General features: G+C 44.3%; 1 non-coding gene across 1 annotated transcript; it reads right to left on the bottom strand.

Moving 5' to 3' along the window:
• Positions 1 to 19,784: 19,784 nt before the first annotated feature.
• LOC148851991 (small nucleolar RNA R71) lies at positions 19,785 to 19,891 on the bottom strand. Its single transcript, XR_016100029.1, has one exon. It is a non-coding gene; the product is annotated as a small nucleolar RNA R71 (small nucleolar RNA).
• Between the last annotated feature and the right edge of the window lie 246 nt (positions 19,892 to 20,137).

Raw genomic sequence — 20,137 nt, 5'->3', positions numbered from 1 at the left:
CACAGCTGGAATCATAAACGTGGTAGCCAATTATCAAAATTCATGGATTGGTTTTGTGATTGTTAAACGAGACTTGAATAGGCTTTCTCATCTCCTTGCCGAGTGGGGTTTGGTCTCTTCAGATGAGTGGTTAGACGCATGCCCTTTGTCCTATTTCATAAATTGTTTTAGTTGATTAATTTTATTTCTGTTGCTAAGGTTGTGTTTGGTTGCAATATAAATTTGTATTGATGCAAAGTTATAGCAGTGCAAATGATTTGGGTGAAAATTTTGATTTATTTTTGTGCCAAATTTTACCTTATTTTCTTTGATTGTAGTTCAAATAAAGTAAAATAAGATGTGAAATAGAATAAAGTAAAGCGCAAAACAAAATTAAATCAAAATATTCATTAATTTTATTTGCACTCCTATGCATTTTTATACTAATGCAAACAATTTTGTGTTCCAACCAAAAGCAGCCTAAAGCTCAGTTTGAAAAGAGTACAAACACAAATATACATGTAGGGTACAAAATCTTCTATTTTGTATGTATTTACACTACACAATTGTATTTGTACTCTTTTCGAACTGAGCCAAAGTAGTTAGTAGTATTGGTAAGTAATTTCTTTTTTAGGGGTTTCTCGTCTTTACTCTGTTGTTTTCTTGCTTGTGGAGTGAAATTTTTTTAACCAAAGAAAAAAAAGAAGATATTTTCATTGGTAACAAAGAAAAAAAGAAACAAAAGTTTAGGTAGAATCCTACCTAATGGCCGGTAGTGGTTGTCATCAAACTACATTTCACATCACGCATTCATATGTCATTAGCATCTTGGACGAGCCTCTATATATTTTATAAATTATGAGATTGTGAGCTGTGAGAGAGAGATTATCTTTATTCTAACTGTGCAGCTTTCTTTCTAGTTCTGGTCCACAGTGAGTATGGCTTTTAAAGTTGCTCAATCCGAAGTGGTGTATGAACTAAGGAGAAGAACCAGGTAGTCCTTGTTGATAGGGTGAGGCCGAGCTAAAAAGACAAGGCTACGCTTTAAGACCTGTGATCAAGAAAGAAGTCAGAGGCCCAAGGAATTATCTCCAAGTAAGTAATCTAACGCTCAAGTTAGTAAGATGTGGTAGGTGATCGGGCCGAGCTATGAGGATGTTGGTCCAACCAAAGTAGTAGTGCTGGTCCCAAAAGTAGGATCCCTTACCTCGAGCATGGAGTACTTTTTTATGCCCAAAGATCCGTATCCTGGCTGGAGGTACTCGGGATAGAGTCCCATTCCCTAGTGGAGTCATCTTTCCTTACTCCTCCTTATCCATAATTGTGCTCATCCGCATGACGTGTAGTTGACATGGATGGAAGGATAAAACGGGGGCCACAATAATAGTATAGCTAGGCCAACATGGCCAAGCTAGGATGATGTGGCAGGGCGATAGTTAGGCGGCCACGTGTCTCACAGGACCAGTTCAGCCAGGACCCGAACACCACTCCCCTAGTTTTGAAGTTGAGGAATTAAGTAGTCCAATTCGTTCTTTGACTGAAGAACTTCAAGTTGATGTCTAGATGGGCTTCTGGACCTTTTGGTGTTCTTCGGTGAAGGTCACAATCTTGAGAACCAGGCAATATAGGGAATGGTCGAGGAATCTTTCCATTGTTGGCTGCATAACTCTAAAAGCTCTGACTTTGGAATCCGAACCATTCCCTAAAATGTTGCACAGTTGTGTAGCTTGGCGGAGGGCCAAAGTGTCAAACTAAGCATTCGAGTTCATCGTATTGGGGCCAAGGAACAACTTTGGTTCCAAATGGAAGTCGAGCTTTGGTGTCGTGGTGATGCTCGGCCAAGGTGCACCAAGATTTGGAACCATGCCCTGCGTCTTGGCACCAAGGGATATGGCTCGGATCCGAGCTACATATTCTATTCCCATGGAATACCAAATGAGGTGTCCACTTCCCGGGGAGATGGCCATTGATCCTCATCCCGGTGAACTATGCGTTTATGAGCACAGTTTGGAGGTTGGGTTGTGGTTCCTATTGAGCAAAGGGTTCGTCGATGTGCTAAACTGATACAAGGTGTTGTCAGTGCAGCTGATGCCAAACTCCTTTAGGTTCCTGCTCGGACTTATGTCCTACTATGTTGTCTGTGATGTCGATATGACCTTCGGGATGGTGAACTTTATGCTCCAGCTGAAACACCACCAGCAGGGGTACTATTACTTCTCCACTCGGTGGAACATTTGGTCATTAGTTTGGCCTCTTCCTCCGTGAAGCACTGGAAAGAGTTGTTCTTCTTAGTGTGCATTCCCAAGGGTCCCCCTTTTCCTGCCAAGCTGCGGGAGCTGAGGACGACTCTGCTGCAGCCCCAATGGCCAGCACTCACTTGGGAGGAGAAGTTGGCCCTCAACATGATTCAAGAAATTGACGTTATCGCATACACATCCTCGAAATGTTGATGCTCGTTAGGCTGAGGAGAGGGTGGCTAGTCTGTTTCCTTTACTATTCGTCCATCGAGTTAAATTTATCTTATCTTCCTTTTACTTACATTGGGTATCTTGTGTTGTAGGTACAAGTATGGTTAGCGAGGAATAGATTGTTCACTGAATGAAGGCACTTCGACAAAGATAGGAGCAAGCTGATGTGCAACCAATAGCTTGCCCCAAGATAGGAGAACAGCCACATTCCGTGAACAGGGGGCTCTTCGGCAATAGAGAGTCCAACAATAGGAGGTTGAGGAGGACAACATTGTCGTGGTTGACCCTATAGGGGTTCGTCGTCCCATAGGCAAATCAATAACTAAGGTAGGCAGTAGCTTGGGTCTACACATGCCGAGGTGGTCGGCTGGTTTGGATGATAATGTGGAGATGCCTGGGGTTCCCGAGTAGTTATTGCGGGGAATCATGACAATGTCAATAGCTTGGGAACCAATCGAGGCTGGCAACGGAGCACTAGAGTGTGCACTACTATGGTTTATGGCCTAGGTCTCCTCTTCTTATTCCTTGTGTTTCATTCTCTTTCTTAGTATACTTATCATGTTCGTCTACAAAATGCTTGTGTGGCGATCACGCTAGTTGGTCATCTTAGAGACCTCCAATCATCGTACGAATGGTAACACTCTATGTATCTATGGCAGAAGGCCCAGTTGGCCGAGCTACTGGCTGCTAGGGAGAGATTGGCCACTCTTGAGAGGGAGGTTGCCAAGCTAAAGGTATAGTTGGCCAAGTAGGCCCGCCTCGTCCAGGAGCTGAAGTGAGAAATCGCCAAGCTTAAGGCAGAGAAAGACAGGTTGAGGCAAGAGGCTACTAAGGAGGCAATCAACCAGTACAAGGTGTTAGAGGAGATGCAACTACAGATGGACGAATACACCAAAGCTTCCTTTGCGGCTAGGATCAACCTCTTTTGTCGAATGATCCTTCGCCGCCATCTGGAGTCGGCCGATGAGTTTGGTCTCTTCAATTTGAGTGGTTGGACGTATGCCCTTTGTCCTATTTCATAAATTGTTTTAGTTGATTAATTTTATTTCTGTTTTAAGGTTGTGTTTGGTTGCAAGGCAAATAAATTTGTATTGATGCAGAGTTATAGCAGTGCAAATGATTTGGTTGAAAATTCTGATTTATTTTTGTGCCAAATTTTACCTTATTTTCTTTAATTGTAGTTCAAATAAAGTAAAATAAGATGTGAAGCAGAATAAAGTAAAGCGCAAAACAAAATGAAATCAAAATATGCATTATTTTCATTTGCACTCCCATGCATTTTTATACTAATGCAAACAATTTTGTGTTGCAACCAAAAGCAGCCTAAAGCTCAGCTTGAAAAGAGTACAGATACAAATATACATGTAGAGTACAAAATCTTGTATTTTGCATTATTTGGTATATATTTACACAACAAAATTGTATTTGTACTCTTTCCAAACTGAGCCAAAGTAGTTAGTAGTACTAGTAATTAATTTTTTTTTTTGGTGTTTCTCATCTTTGCTCTGTTGTTTTCTTGCTTGTGGAGTGAAATTCTATTAACCAAAGAAAAAGAAGAAGATATTTTCGTTGGTAACAAAGAAAAAAAGAAACAAAAGTTTAGGTAGAAGCCTACCTAATGGCTGGTAGTGGTTGCCATCAAACTACAATTCCCATCACGCATTCACATTACATGTCATTAGCATCATGGACGAGCCATAATATAGTTCATAAATTGTGAGATTGTGAGCCATGAGTGAGATTATCTTTATTCTAACTGTGCAACTTTCTTTCTAGTTCTGGTATACAGTGAGTATGGATTTTGATGCTGCTCCGAGGTGGTGTACGAATTGAGGAGAGCAACCAGGTAGTCCTTGTTGACAGGGCGAGACCGAGCTACAAGGATGAGGCTATGCTTCAAGACCTGTGATCAAGAAAGAAATCAGAGGCCCGATGAGTTATCCTTGGGTAAGTACTCTGACGCTCAAGTTAGTAAGAAGTGGTGGGTGGTCAGGCCAAGCTAAGTAGCAGTACTGGTCTCAGAAGTAGGATCCCTTACCTCGAGCATGGAGTGCCTTTTAATATCTAAAGATCCGTATCCTGGCCAGAGGTACTCGAGATAGAGTCCCATTCCCTAGTGGAGTCATCTTTCCTTACTCCTTATTTGTAATTGTGCTCATCCGCATGACGTGTAGTTGACATGGCTAGAAGGATAAGACGGGGGCCACAGTAATAGTATAGCTAGGCTGATGTGGTAAAACCAGGATGACATGGCAAAGTGATAGCTAGGCGGTCACGTGTCTCGCAGGACCAGCTCAACCATGACCCGAACACTACTCCCCCAGTACTGAAGTCGAGGAATGAAGTAGTCCAATTCGTTCTTCAGTTGAAGAACTTCAAGTTGATGTCTAGATGGGCATCTGGCCCTTTTGGTGTTCCCCGATGATTGTCGCAATCTTGAGAACCAGGCAATATGGGGAATGGTCGAGGAATCTTCCCATCGTTGGCTGCAAAACTCTAAAAGCTCTGACTTCGGAATTCGAACCACTCCCCAAAATGTTGTGCGGTTGTGTAGCTTGGCGAAGGGCCAAAGTTTCAAACTGAACTTCCGAGTCTGTCCTGTTGGGGCCGAGGAACGACTCTGGTTCCAAGTGGAAGTCAAGCTTTGGTGCCTTGGTGATGCTCGACCATGGTGCATCGAGATTTGGAGTTGGATCCGTATTTCGGAATTGGGGTTTGTGTCATGCTCAGCTTTGATGTGCCGACCTTTCGAAATCGAGGCTTAGCTCGGCCGTATGCTGAGGAAAGGCCTTTTGCTGACTTTGGAGGCCGAACTCTAGAACTGAGGTTGTGATGTTCGGCCACGGGGTGCCGGGTTGTGAAGACAGGTTCCTTCAGGGTTTCCGAGCTGTGAAACTAAAGTCGTCATGATTCGTCAATGCCATGTCAGTCGTTGTCGAGATGTCTTTCGCTCGTCGACTGCAAAACTAAAATGAGAACCGAAGTTTTGGTTCCCAAACCACTCCCCCAGTTCTACTGTCGAGGAGGGGAGTCCTCGACCAGACTACTGCATGGCCCTGTAGCCTTAAGCAGCCTATCCGAGGACTTGAGTGGCCTAGTTGAGGGTTTGCTTCGAAGGTTGGACCAGTACTACGGTCTCCGCAGCAAAGGTTGGACCAGTAGTGTAGTTGAACCGGTGCAATTAATAGGCGTAACTACTGCCTGTGGAGGATGCCACATCAGTTTTCGAGGCTTCCCGTCATACGTTATTGGTCGCGTCGATTGGTCTTCTATAGCATTGTTAGAGGTGCTTCATCTGCACCGTTGATCTTGTCTCGGTCTGTGCCCTTGATGGTTATAAAAGGGAACACAGTGGATAGCTCGACAACTAACACGGCAGATCGCTTGGTGGCCGTCGCTCCTCAGATCTTGTGAATTGCCCGGTATGTCCTTTTCATCTCATCAGTCCTCTTCCTCTTTTGGGTCCTTTAGTAGTTCCGATTCCAGCTTTTCTCACGGCTCGAACTACGAGCCTGAGCTGAGAGATTTTGTGGCTGCCAAAGTTGAGGAGGCTGAGGCTGGTCTCTCCGAGATGGAAGCAGAGCTTTCTCTACAGTCAAGTTGTCGGTTTGGCACCACGCCCTACGTCTTGGCGCCCGGGGATATGGCTCGGATCCGAGCTACGTACACCATTCCCACAGCTCAGTGAACTATGTCTTTATGAGCATAGTTTGGAGGCTAGGCTGAGGATCCCGTTGAGCGAGGGGTTCGTCGAGGTGCTAAATTGGTACAGGGTGTTGCCAATGTAGCTGATGCCAAACTCATTTAGATTCCTTCTTGGACTTATGTCCTACTGTGCTGTCTATGATGTTGAGCTGACCCTGGTGATGGTGAACTTTATTCTCCAGCTGAAACACCATCAGCAGGGGTACTATAACTTCTCCACTCGGTGGAATATTCGGTCGTTAGTCGGGGCCCCTTCCTCGATGAAAAACTAGAAGGAGTCGCTCTTCTTCGTGCGCATTCCAAAGGGTCCTCCTTTTCCTACACAGTTGCGTGAGTCAAGGATGACTCTACTAGAGCCGCAATGGTTAATGCTCACTTAGGAGGAGAGGTCAGCCCTGAGAAAGATTCATGAAATCGACGTTATCGCATACACATCCTCGAAGATGTTGATGCTCGTTGGGAGGATGGAGAGGGTGGCTGGTCTGTTTCCTTTACTATTCATTCATCTAGTTAAATTTATCTTGCTTGCCTTTTACTTACATTGGGTATCCTGTGTTGTAGGTATAAGTATGGTTAGCGAGGAAGAGATTGTTCACCGGATGAAGGCACTTCAACAAAGATAGGAGCAAGCCGGTGTTCAATCGGAAGCTCAATCCAAGACAGGAGAATGGCAACATTTTGTGAATAGGGGGGCTTGTCGGCAACAGAGAGTCTGACAGCGGGAGGTTGAGGAGGACGACGTTGTCGTGGTCGACCCTGAAGGGGTTCGTCATCCCATAGGCACGTTGCTAACTAAGGTAGGTAGTAGCTTGGGTCTGCACGTGCCAAGGTGGTCAGTTCGTTTAGATGACAATCTGGAGATGTCTAGGGTTCCCAAGCAGTTATTGTGAGGAATCATGATAATGTCAATAGCTTGGGAATCAATTGGAGTTGGCAGCGGAGAACTGGAGTGTGCGCTGCTATGGTTTGTGGCATAGGTAAGTCTCCTTTTCTTATTCCTTGTGTTTCGTTCTCTTTCTTGTTATACTTATCGTGTTCGTTTGCAAAATGCTTGTGCAGCGATCGTGCCGGTTGATTATCTTCGGGACCTCAAGTCATCATACAAATAGGAACAGTCTGAGTATCTATGGCAGAAGGCCCAGTTGGCCGAGCTGCTGGCTGTTGGGGAGAGATCGCTCTTAAGAGGGAGGTTGCCGAGCTAAAGGTATAGTTGGCCAGGCAGACCAGCCTTGTCTGGGACCTGAAGCGAGAGATTGCTGAGCTTAAGGCAAAGTGAGATAGGTTGAGGCAGGAGGATACTGACGAGGTAGCCATCCAGTACAAGGCATCAGAAGAGATGCAGTTGCAAATGGAGGAATACACCAAAGCTTCCTTTGTAGCTAGGTTCAACCTCTTTTGTCGAATGATCCTTCATCGCCATCTAGAGTTGGCCGATGAGTCATAGGGCTGGGGTGCTTTGGATTTGGATTCTTCGCAAGGATCCGCCGAGGGAGCTGATGTTGAGGTCGAAGTTGTTAATTGTGTTGCTGACTCTACCACCGAGGATTGAGCGGCTTCCTTCTCTCTCTTTTTTCTGTTGTTTTGAGTTTTTTTGGGGCTCGGTATGCCAAGCCTTAAGCGATGTAATGAAGGATTTTGAGTTGAATATTTAGTGTTTCTTTTGTCTACCCATATGTTGCTATCCTAGTGCCTTTTTCTTTCCCTAGTCGAAGCAAGTCAAGCCGGGCTATTGTGTGTTGGGCTGGGTTATGCCTCAACATCTTATTATACAATTTTCTATTGGCCTTATTGTACCATTTTCTGTTAGCTGGGGTAGGTTGTGCCTTGGGTAACCTCTTTGTACTCCTGTGATTTTAGTTTGTTGGTCGAGGCATAGCTAGCCGAGCAACAACTCAGCATCCCCAGTTGTGTGTCGACTGAGAAGTAGTTGCCCGAGGCATAGCTGGCTGGGTTATGCCTTGGCATCCCCAGTCTTGTCGCAACCGAGGTGTAGTTGGCTGAGGCATAGCCAACCAGGTTATGCCTCAGCATCCCCGCTCTTGTGCCAACCGAGGTGGAGTTGCCCGAGATCTTTCATTTCTCGAGTTCTCAACCAAGGGGCGCTTAGTTTCCGGTCATAGGAGCCTTTGGGGCCCTTCTAGGGCTAGCCGTTTCCTAGGTAGCTCGAACGTTAAGCTGGAGGAAGTGCGGAGTTTCTCAACCGCCCTCAGGCCTTGGTGGGTAGGTGTATTCTTCCTCCACATTTAGGCTCATCTGTTGTCAGCTGAGTCGGGTAGCTTAGTCGGTGATACACTACTGAGCTAGGCATAATGGGCTCAGCCGTTCAGGGACAACCGGAGTCAACTCATTTGGAGGTGCGGCTCAGCATGTGTATGTGTAGTGTGTGCGCCTTGGGGTCAGAGCTGTAGCTTAAAAGGTAGGAAACTTTTATTACTTGCAAATCCACTAGTAGTACATCCTGAGATTTCCCGAGTTCCAACTCCTCAATATTGGTCTGCCATCTTGGTCTTCAAGCCTGTAGGTGCCTGGGCCCAGGACCTTGGTGACTCTATACAGCCCTTTCCAATTTGGTCCAAGTTTTCCTTCTCCGGGTGCGGGTACTATGACTTTGTAGAGGATGAGGTCGCCATCCTCTGCTGTTGTGCTACCATCCTAACATATGCTCAGACCCAGGCTTCCTCAATTAGGTCTCACTCTACGCGGAGGTCCTCATTGTTCTGGTCTCCATCTAAGAGCTTGGTCTGGAGGGTTGGAGAACCTATCTCTACAGGAACCAAAACCGCGGCCCCATAGGTCAAACTAAAGTGGGTCTCACCAGTGGTTGCCCGCAGAGTAGTCTTGTATTCCCAAAGTATGCTCGGCAGTTCCTCAACCCACCTCCCCTTGGCTTGGTCTAGCCAAGTCTTCAGGTCGTGCAACAAGGATCGGCTGGTTAACTCGGTTTGCCCATTGCTCTGGGGTTGGTGTACAGCCGTGGCCCGAGGGTCGATCTTTAGGTCGAAGTAGAGGGCTTCAAACTTTTGGCCAGTGAACTGTGTCTTGTTATCTGTGATGAAGATCCATTGAATACTGAATTGACAGACAATACATAGCCAGAAAAAATTTTAGGCATTATGCGTAGTAATGCGTGCTAGAGCTTCGGCTTCTACCGATTTAGTGAAGTGATCCACCGCCACCAAAAGGAACTTCTTCTGAGAAATCATAGTGGGAAAGGGGCCGAGGTTGTTCATCCCCCATTGCACGAACGACCACTGGCTGGTAATTGGCTTTAGAGGAACTACAGGCTTGTGGTGGACATTGGAGTGTCGCTGGCAACTATCGCATCTCCAAACCAATTGAGTTGCATCCAGTTTCATCGTCGGATAGAAATAACCTTATCGAAGTGCCTTGTGTGCCAGCGTGCATGCGCCAGGATGGTCTCCACAAATGCCTTCATGGATCTCCTTGAGGACGCAGTCTGCCTCGAATAGGGAGAGCCATTTCAAGTAGGAGAGAGCCACAGAAAAAATTCTGTCCAATCTTTTGGAAGTGTGCCTTTGCTGAGGTACTGTGTTATAGGGTCCACCCAGAATGGGTCATGTTGTACCAGGAGGACGAGGAGAGTTATCTACGTGATGGTCGACTGGGCCACGGTGTCCAACCATGCTTATTTTCCAAGGTCGGTTCTTAGGGAGCTGGCCATCGTGGACGTTCTCGTCTCAATTTGTCTATGGATCTGGTTAACAACTAGTTGAGAGTCACTGAAGGCTTCTATTCTCTGAGCTCCCAGGTCTATGGCAAGGCGTAGCCCGGCAATCATAACCTCATACTCAACCTCATTGTTGGATCCTTTAAACTTGAACCTGAGGGCATGCAATAACATCGTGTCATCTGGGCGGAGGAGAATAAGATTGACTTTGTTGCCTTGTTGATTGGATGAGTCGTCCATGTGTAGGGTCCATATTTGTGATGACGGGGTAGGATCCTCTATGGTGAATGCGCATTTGGCAATGAAGTCAGCTAGGGACTGAGTTTTGATCGCAGGCCGGGATGCATACTCGATGTCGAACTCACTAAACTCCATTCTCCATTTGATCAAGCAGCCATATGCTTCCAGCCTTTGGAGGACCAGCCTAAGCAGCTGGTCAGTGAGCACTCAAATAGTGTGGCTCAGAAAGTATGGTCTGAGCGTTATTGCTGAGGTGACCAAAGCCAGAGCTATTTTCTCCAAGTTAGAGTACCGGGTTTTTGCGCCACCAAGGACTCTACTGGTATAGTGAATCAGCTTCTATACCCGACCTTCCTCCTTGACTAATACTGAGTTGACGACCTAATCCCCGGCTGAGAGGTAAAGCAATAGCTCATCCCCTGGACTCGGCTTGGTGAAGAGAGGCAGCGAACTTAGGTACTGCTTTAGTTCTTGAAAGGACTATTCACATTCCTTGGTCCATTGGAAGTCCTTCGGTCATTTGAGGGCTTTGAAGAAGGGTAGACACCGGTCCATAGACTTGGATATGAACCAGCTAAGGGCAAATATTCTATCGGTGAGCCGTTGTGTATCTTTGTGGGTTCGAGCAGAATGCATGTCCAGGATGGCTTGTATTTTCTCTAGGTTTGCTTCAATCCCCCTTTGTGTCCCCATAAACCCCAGGAATTCACCTAAGCCGACACCGAAAGCACAATTGGTCAGGCTCAGCTTCATCTTATACTTCTTGAGGGTATTGAAGACTTCCTTTAGGTCGGCAAGGTGCCGCTCGGCCTTCTTGCTCTTCACTAGCATGTTGTCGATCTACACTTCTACATTTCGACAGAGTAGATCTTTGAACACCTCATTCACCAGCCTTTGGTAAGTTGCGTTGGCGCTCTTGAGGCCAAAGGGCATGACCTTGTAGCAATACAAACCATGATTGATGATAAAGGCTATTTTCTCCTGATCATTGGGATGCATTTGGATCTGATTGTACCCTGAGAAGGCATCCATAAAGCTTAGGAGTTCAAGGTCGTTGTTGCATCAACAAGTTGGTCGATCATTGTTAAAGGAAAGTTGTATTTGGGGTAGGGTTTGTTTAGGTCAGTGAAGTCGATGCATATTCTCCACTTCCTATTGGATTTTTCACCATTACTACATTGGCCAGCTAGTCGAGATACTTGACATCCCTAATGAAGCCGGCATTGAGTAGCTTTTGTACTTCATCTGCAATCACCTTCCACCATTCTGTTGTGAAATTCCTCTTCCTCTACTTGACAGGTCGGTAGTGGGGGTCAGCGTTCAAATGGTGTGTAATGACTTCGGGGTCAATCCCTGACATATCTACTGTCGTCAGGCAAATACATCAGCGTGGTCTCTTAGTAGCTATACAAGCTCTTCCCAGAGGTGGTCATTTAAGAGAGAGCCGACCTGGACTCTCCTCTCGGGGTTTCCTTCATTAAGCGGTACCTGGATGAGGTCTTCGACTGGTTATCCACGACATGTCCTCACCTCATCTCGGAAGTTATAGGCTTCTGTCCTTCTGTGACCGGTCATTGTTCTCAGTAGGAGAGCAGGTAGAACTTCCATGCAATTTTATGATCCCCACATGCTACCCCTATATCATATTCAATTGGGAACTTCATATCAAGATGGAATGTGGAGACTGCAGATTGCAGAGCATTAAGGGCTAGCCTACCAAGGATGGCATTGTACGAAGAGGGGCAATGAACCACAGTGAAGTCCACCATGGTCGTCGTAGTAACGTCACCATCTTCAATTAGTAAGGGGAGAGTTATTTTCCCAATGGGCAAGAGGGACTCCCTAGAGAAGCCCATTAGGGGAGTGTCAACGGGGGTGAGGCACTTTTTGTCCATTCCGAGCTTCTCAAGCGCATCCTCGAAGAGTACATCAGTAGAGCTACCCTTGTTAACCAGGACCCATCTTATCTCGAAGTTGGTCACCTTGGTCATGAAGACCAAGTCATCGTCATGTGTGGTCTGAACCGCCCGGAGATCATCGTCAGTGAATGTGATGATCTAGCCGCACTTCTTCTTGTGCCCCGATTGTCAATCTCGCACAGTCGTGCATACTTCTTGTGCCTCGAGCTACTCTCCCCTCCTGTAGTGATTCCACCTGATATGATGTGGATGACACCAATAGGGGGAGCTCGAGGCGGTGATCGAGCATCCTCCGTACGCTATTCTTCCTATGTTGGGTTCTTGCTCTTGACGAATCCGCCTAGGTACCCACGCCTGATTAGTTCTTCAATGTGGTTGCGCAGGTCGAAGAAGTTTCCATGTCGTGGCCATGATCTCTATGGAACTCGCAATATTTGTCGCGATTCCTCTTGTTGCTTTGCGTTTTCATCTTCTCGGGCCAACGAACATAGTTACGGTCACGAATTTGCCTCAACACTTTAGACCATGGCATATTGAGTAGTGTGAAGTTTTGATTGGTTGGCAGGAGTGTCTGTGGTTTGTGGTCAGGTCGGAGATCTTGCCTCTTATAATCTTCTCTTCTTGTCGGGACTCTCTTCCTCAGCCCGTAGTTGTGTCTGTGCTTCATCTGCAATGATATACTTCTATGCATGGCTCATCAGCGTAGCCAGGGTTTGTGTAGGGTGTTTGGGGATGGAAAAGTTGAATGGGGATGGGTGGAGGCCATGATAGATAAAGGTGATAGCCATGGACTGTTTAAGGTTCCTAACCTATAGCGCTTCCTTATTGAATCTGGCCAGGATCCTTGAGGGACTCATTTTTCCTCTATCACACCTGCATGAGGCAGGCTGAGGTCTTCTAATGCTTTTGACTCGTTGGGAATTGAGTACGAAACTGGGTCTCCAGTTGCTCCCACGACGCTATTCAACGTGGGGGCAAGGAGGAATACCAAATTAGGGTTGGACCTGCGAGAGTGGCCACTAAGGTTTTGTACATCAAGCCCTCGAAGGATCCGTGCAACATTAACTGAGCCTTTAATGCTTCGATATGGTCGGCGGGATCAGTGTTTCCATCGCACTTCTCAAGTGGGGGTGCCCAACATCCTGTGGGAGGTACCTTGTCAACAATTTCCTGGGAGAAGGGTGACTCCTTAGCCATGGGCATGAGTGGTGGAACTGACCGATCTTCAACTGTTGTCATGCTTCTCTAGCTGCGCTCTAACTCCTCTAAGCGCTGGCAGAGTTCTTGAATCTTGTCATCCCTTTGGTCCAGAGCCACAGTGTGCATCGCCCTTTCCCTCTTGGTGCGCACTGCACCGTCCTTCACGGATGGAGGGGGCCAACCTTCTTGTTGTATCTGCTCGGCACACTTTAGGGTCCTCGAGATGAGAACCATCCTTCGTGCATGTCTTGCCAGAGGGTGTTACAGGTCCTAGGTTCTCCATCATTTTGAAGATCTTGTCAATTTTTTCTTGCATTACTCAGAATTGCTCAGGATCAATCGTAGTTGGGGGCTGTGGAATTTCTTGATGCGAAGAACTGTGGTGGCGAGACTCCCAAGATGGGGATCGGCCTGTTGAACACTTGGACTAGTTCTTGGGCATCTTGGTCGCTTTCTTGATTGTGCGGTAAGAAAAGATTTTCGGGGTGGCTTTTTGTACTTTCCCACAGACAGTGCCAATCTAATGCTGCTTAATCCGAGGTGGTGCACAAACTGAGGAGAGCAACCAAATAATCCTTGCAGAAAGGGAGAGGCCGAGCTACAAGGATGAGGCCGTGCCTCAAGACCTGTGATTAGGAAAGAAATCAGAGGCCCGAGGAATTATCTTTGGGTAAGTACTCCGACACTCAAGTCAGTAAGAGGTGGTGGGTGGTTAGGCCAAGCTATGAGGATGGAGTGCCTTTTTATAACCGTAGATCTGTATCCTGGCCGGATTGGGCTTTTGGGGTTGTCGGGGTGAGGTTAGCCGCCTGATGAACTTACAATTTATCTATATTTTATGAGGTTTTTGCATGAAATTTTATAATGGTTTAATTAAATTTTTGCCGTATTTTAGCTTGATTGCAAGAAAGATTTCAGGGGGATCCAAATCAACAAAAAGAAGGCAAAAGCAAGAAAAGAAAACCCAAAAATTTATCAAGTTCAGCCCGGCCCAGCCATGAGAGCAAGAGAATTTCATTCGGCCCAAGAAGAGCAAGTGAAACTCTTTGGAAAATCCAAGGGAAGAAGCCTAGCTATGAGGAGAATTCGGCCCAGCAAGGAAGGCCCATTTTTAGCCCAAATAACAGCCTAGAGTGTAGCCCACATGAGCTCAAAAGCAAGCTAAGTTGTAGCCCAAATAGCAGCCCAAAGGGAGCTAGGGGCGGCAACTTCTAGGAGTTTCTTGAAGAGAAGGAGGGAGCACTCTAGAAGGTTCATGAGGGGTGTAATACACCCCATTCTAGAGGCTTCAAGAAGGGGCAAGAGCCCCCTTGAAAAACTATATAAGGAGGCCTCTAGGAGGGGAGAAAGTTGTTCAATTGCTTGAGAGGAAGGCTCTCCCACTCTTAGAGGTTCGGCCACCTTGAGAGAAGAGAAGAGAAGAAGGCTAGGCGCAAGGAAGAAGAAGAAGAAGGGCTGAAGGAAGTTCAAGACAAGCAAGCTAGAAGAAGAAGGTGAGTTCGAATTGAGAGTTTGTGATTCAAAGATCTTCTGTAATAAATCATTTGTAGTTTCATTCTCTTTTGATTTGAATTCAGTTTCTTAGTTATATGTTCTTTCTTCTTTCTCCTTGTTTCCATTCTTCCTTGATGTATTTCAGCTTGTAAAATTTCAGTTCAGCAATCTAATTCTTTTTGATTCATTCAAATGGTCATGCATTGTATTTGAAGTTTCTTGAATAAGGGTGTGATTGTAGATTAATTCGGCCAACTAACCTTCAAAACTCAGATCTGAATTCTCAGATCTGAGATTGCAAGATCTGAATTGCTTGAAAGAGAATTCAGATCTGCAATTTTCAGATTGGGCGAATTAATCTACAGCTTGGAATTCCTAGAGTGTTTGAGAGAGACTCTAGGAATTCAGATCTACTATTCAAGAACTGAATTGAGTGCAAGGTTAGAGATAACTTGCACAATTCAGTTGGTGATCAATTCAGATTTGAATTGATGCCTTAGAAGTGTTTGAAGAAATGCATGCATGAGGATTAGATTCTTGCTAGAGATAGAAGAACCGTCACTCATGCATAGGATAAACATGCGCTTGAGAGAGGCTGTTCATGACCTTGGGGTTTCACCAAACCAAGGCTCAATCATGATTCATTCGAATGATCCAAATTGATAGATTGCTGAATTCTGAGATTGACATTTACTGCTTACTCTTCTAACCTGAATTGAAGGCAATTGGACCAATGATTTATATAGATTTTAATTTAGGATTTCTTAGCTTTCATTAGAGTTTTGATTTATTTGTTGATCAGATAAGAAATGTTCAATTTAGTATTGGTAATTGTTTCCTAAATCCTCGTGGGAACGATACTTCACTCACTACTTTATTACTTGAACGGCTAGTGCACTTGCTAGTGTCACAATGAGCCACACATCACCGCCAAGGTACTCGAGATAGAGTCCCATTCCCTAGCAGAGTCATCTTTCCTTACTCCTCCTTATCTATAATTGTGCTCATCCGCATGACGTGTAGTTGACGTGGCTAGAAGGATAAGACGGGGGGCCATAGTAATAGTATAGCTCGGTCAAGCTAGGCCGATGTGGCTGGAGTAGGATGATGTGGCAGGGCGATAGCTGGGCGGCCACGTGTCTCATAGGACGAGCTCAGCCATGACTTGAACAGCTTTAATCACCAGTAATCACTTTGAAACCCCAAATGAAGAGAAAGAAGAAGAAAACTATATGTTGGCGGCTGATGAACTTACAATTTATCTATATTTTATGAGGTTTTTGCATGAAATTTTATAATGGTTTAATTAAATTTTTGCCGTATTTTAGCTTGATTGCAAGAAAGATTTCAGGGGGAGCCAAATCAACAAAAAGAAGGCAAAAGCAAGAAAAGAAAACCCAAAAATTTATCAAGTTCAGCCCGGCCCAGCCATGAGAGCAAGAGAATTTCATTCGGCCCAAGAAGAGCAAGTGAAACTCTTTGGAAAATCCAAGGGAAGAAGCCTAGCTATGAGGAGAATTCGGCCCAGCAAGGAAGGCCCATTTTTAGCCCAAATAACAGCCTAGAGTGTAGCCCACATGAGCTCAAAAGCAAGCTAAGTTGTAGCCCAAATAGCAGCCCAAAGGGAGCTAGGGGCGGCAACTTCTAGGAGTTTCTTGAAGAGAAGGAGGGAGCACTCTAGAAGGTTCATGAGGGGTGTAATACACCCCATTCTAGAGGCTTCAAGAAGGGGCAAGAGCCCCCTTGAAAAACTATATAAGGAGGCCTCTAGGAGGGGAGAAAGTTGTTCAATTGCTTGAGAGGAAAGCTCTCCCACTCTTAGAGGTTCGGCCACCTTGAGAGAAGAGAAGAGAAGAAGGCTAGGCGCAAGGAAGAAGAAGAAGAAGGGCTGAAGGAAGTTCAAGACAAGCAAGCTAGAAGAAGAAGGTGAGTTCGAATTGAGAGTTTGTGATTCAAAGATCTTCTGTAATAAATCATTTGTAGTTTCATTCTCTTTTGATTTGAATTCAGTTTCTTAGTTATATGTTCTTTCTTCTTTCTCCTTGTTTCCATTCTTCCTTGATGTATTTCAGCTTGTAAAATTTCAGTTCAGCAATCTAATTCTTTTTGATTCATTCAAATGGTCATGCATTGTATTTGAAGTTTCTTGAATAAGGGTGTGATTGTAGATTAATTCGGCCAACTAACCTTCAAAACTCAGATCTGAATTCTCAGATCTGAGATTGCAAGATCTGAATTGCTTGAAAGAGAATTCAGATCTGCAATTTTCAGATTGGGCGAATTAATCTACAGCTTGGAATTCCTAGAGTGTTTGAGAGAGACTCTAGGAATTCAGATCTACTATTCAAGAACTGAATTGAGTGCAAGGTTAGAGATAACTTGCACAATTCAGTTGGTGATCAATTCAGATTTGAATTGATGCCTTAGAAGTGTTTGAAGAAATGCATGCATGAGGATTAGATTCTTGCTAGAGATAGCAGAACCGTCACTCATGCATAGGATGAACATGCACTTGAGAGAGGCTGTTCATGACCTTGGGGTTTCACCAAACCAAGGCTCAATCATGATTCATTCGAATGATCCAAATTGATAGATTGCTGAATTCTGAGATTGACATTTACTGCTTACTCTTCTAACCTGAATTGAAGGCAATTGGACCAATGATTTAGATAGATTTTAATTTAGGATTTCTTAGCTTTCATTAGAGTTTTGATTTATTTGTTGATCAGATAAGAAATGTTCAATTTAGTATTGGTAATTGTTTCCTAAATCCTCGTGGGAACGATACTTCACTCACTACTTTATTACTTGAACGGCTAGTGCACTTGCTAGTGTCACAATGAGCCACACATCAAGTTTTTGGCGCCGTTGCCGGGGATTTAGAGAAGCAATATTAGGAAACATTGAGCATTCTTAATCTGATCTCATTCAGCATTGCATTCATAGTTGGGTTAATTTGCTAACTTTTTCATTTCAGCTTGGACTGCAACTGCTGTACTCATGTAGTTATGTTTCTTCTTTCTTAAGTAGATTACTCTCTTTTTCTGGTTTCAGTTTCATTTTAATAAAGGCATATTTGATTACTATTCAATCTTGGTGTTGTTCCTTTCAAAAAGAATAAAGAAAAAGAAAAAAAAATTCACATAAACATGAGTGTTGCAGATCTGAGTTGCATTCGGCACTCAGATCAGTAGATTTCAGATTTGCAGCCCTCAGCCGAAAAGAGTTGCTTGTGTTTCAGATTTTATTATTCTTTTCTTTCGTTACAAAAACAAAAAAAAAAAAAAAAAAAAACAAATGAAAGAAAAAAGGGGGAGATCTTTTGAACAACCAGAGGAGCAATTGAGAATTCGGATCAGAACTCAGATCTGAGTTCAGATCTGAATTCTGCTATTGCAGATCTGCAACAGTTCAGATCTGAGTTCCTCTGAACTCAGACCTGAACTGATGAAATTTTGAGGGGAATTGGGTGTCATCACCACCCCAATTCACCCTAGGGCACTTCTGCTATTCCCCAAAAACAATTTGGTAGCAATAACTGAAGGTAAGGCAATTGAGAATTCAGATCCAAACTCAGACTTGAGTTCAGATCTGAATTCTGCTGTTACAGATCTGCTCAGTTCAGATCTGAATTCCTCTGAACTCAGATCTTAACCGATGCAAGTTTGAGGTGAATTGGGTGCCATCACTACCCCAATCCACCCTAGGATACATCCAACCTGCCTCAAGGTTGAATGGATAGCAAGGAATGAGAGAAATTCAAATCTGAAATGCAGTTGATATGATGTGAGGACTGAACTGATACAGAGCATACTATGAATTCTGGGTGGACTGAATTCTTGGCTTTACCCACTTGTAACCGAGCTACATTAGCTAAGGAGGTGTATGTTTGGATTGAATAATTGTTATGCCTCAGATATTTAAGAAAAATTAGCACTTTCCAAGTATTTCTTTTAGCATTCAGATCTGTAGCAGGGCTGCTATAGTGCAACAGTTAGCAGACCTGATTTCAGATTTCTACAAAAGTTGTATGGGCCGAATAGCTTGCAATACCAAACATTGCAGACCCAATTTTCAGGTCTTAGCAAGTGTTTGATATGCATCAGCTATACAGGTTTGGGCTTCAATTGTAGAGTTTTTAACCCAAGCCTAACTCAGGACTGGTTTTAGTTTATTTCAGATCCTTTTAAATTTTTTTTTTTTAGATCAGATCTGATTTCAGCCCTAAAGCATCACAGAATTGATTCCAACCTTAATGGATGTATATTGTAGTGTATACCAATGAGTGTGTATGAGATAACCAGCTCAGATCTGAATTATTATTTATTAATTTCTCTAGACTAACAATACCAAAGACTTGTAGATCTGAACTCAGATCTAAATTGGGTCTGAATTCAGATGTTGCAATCGATGGATGTAGATAAAGGAACCTTGAATAAGATGATTGGTTTAAATCTGCTTTTAGTATAATCGGCTTCATTTATTCATGATAGGATGTAGGTTTTGTATTCCAATACTTCACTTTACATTTTCAGTGTGATAGGATTAGTTATTTATTTTCTTTTGTGAATATTGGCATTTTTATTGCTTTGACTTTAACAGTTTATGACAAGCAGACCTGAACTGGAAGAGATCCTTTACGACCCAGAGATTGAACGGACTCTCCGTGTCCGTTTGAGAGCTGCTAAGCAAGTCAGACAAGAAGCACAAGAAATGGCTGAACAAAGAACTATGATGGATTATGCCAAGCCTACCCTCACCGGGACTGTCTCCAGCATTATCAGGCCAACTATTGCTGCCAATAACTTCGAAATTAAACCGGCCATAATCCAAATGATACAAAATACGGTTCAGTTTTGTGGTATGGCCCATGAGGATCCGAATGCCCATATTGCTAACTTCTTGGAAATCTGTGACACCTTCAAACACAATGGGGTAAGTGATGATGCCATTCGGCTGAGGTTATTCCCATTTTCTTTGAAGGATAAAGCCAAAGCTTGGTTGAACTCATTACCGGCAGGATCTATAGCCACATGGGACGAAATGGCCAGCCGTTTTCTCTCTAAATATTTTCCCCCTTCTAAAACTGCTAAAATGAGGAATGACATCACTACTTTTTTCCAGCAAGAGGGGGAATCTTTATATGAGTCATGGGAACGATACAAGGAGCTGTTAAGGAGAGTTCCTCACCATGGCCTCCCCATTTGGCTGCAAGTGCAGACTTTCTATAATGGTCTTACTGACTCAAATAAGACCATATTAGATGCTGCAGCCGGAGGATCCATAAATAATAAAACTCCTGAGGTTGCCCATGCACTTATTGAGGAAATGGCAGCCAACAATTATCAATGGCATTCGGAAAGGACTCAAACTAGGAAGCAGCAAGGCTTGCATAATGTTGACACTTATACAGCACTAGCTGCACAAATAGGAGCACTCAGTAA

This window comes from Nelumbo lutea, chromosome 5 (assembly GCF_056320005.1).
Source record: "Nelumbo lutea isolate HS-2025 chromosome 5, American lotus-T2T, whole genome shotgun sequence".
In the NCBI taxonomy this organism is placed as follows: Eukaryota; Viridiplantae; Streptophyta; class Magnoliopsida; order Proteales; family Nelumbonaceae; genus Nelumbo; species Nelumbo lutea.
This window is presented reverse-complemented; position numbering and strand designations above follow the sequence as displayed.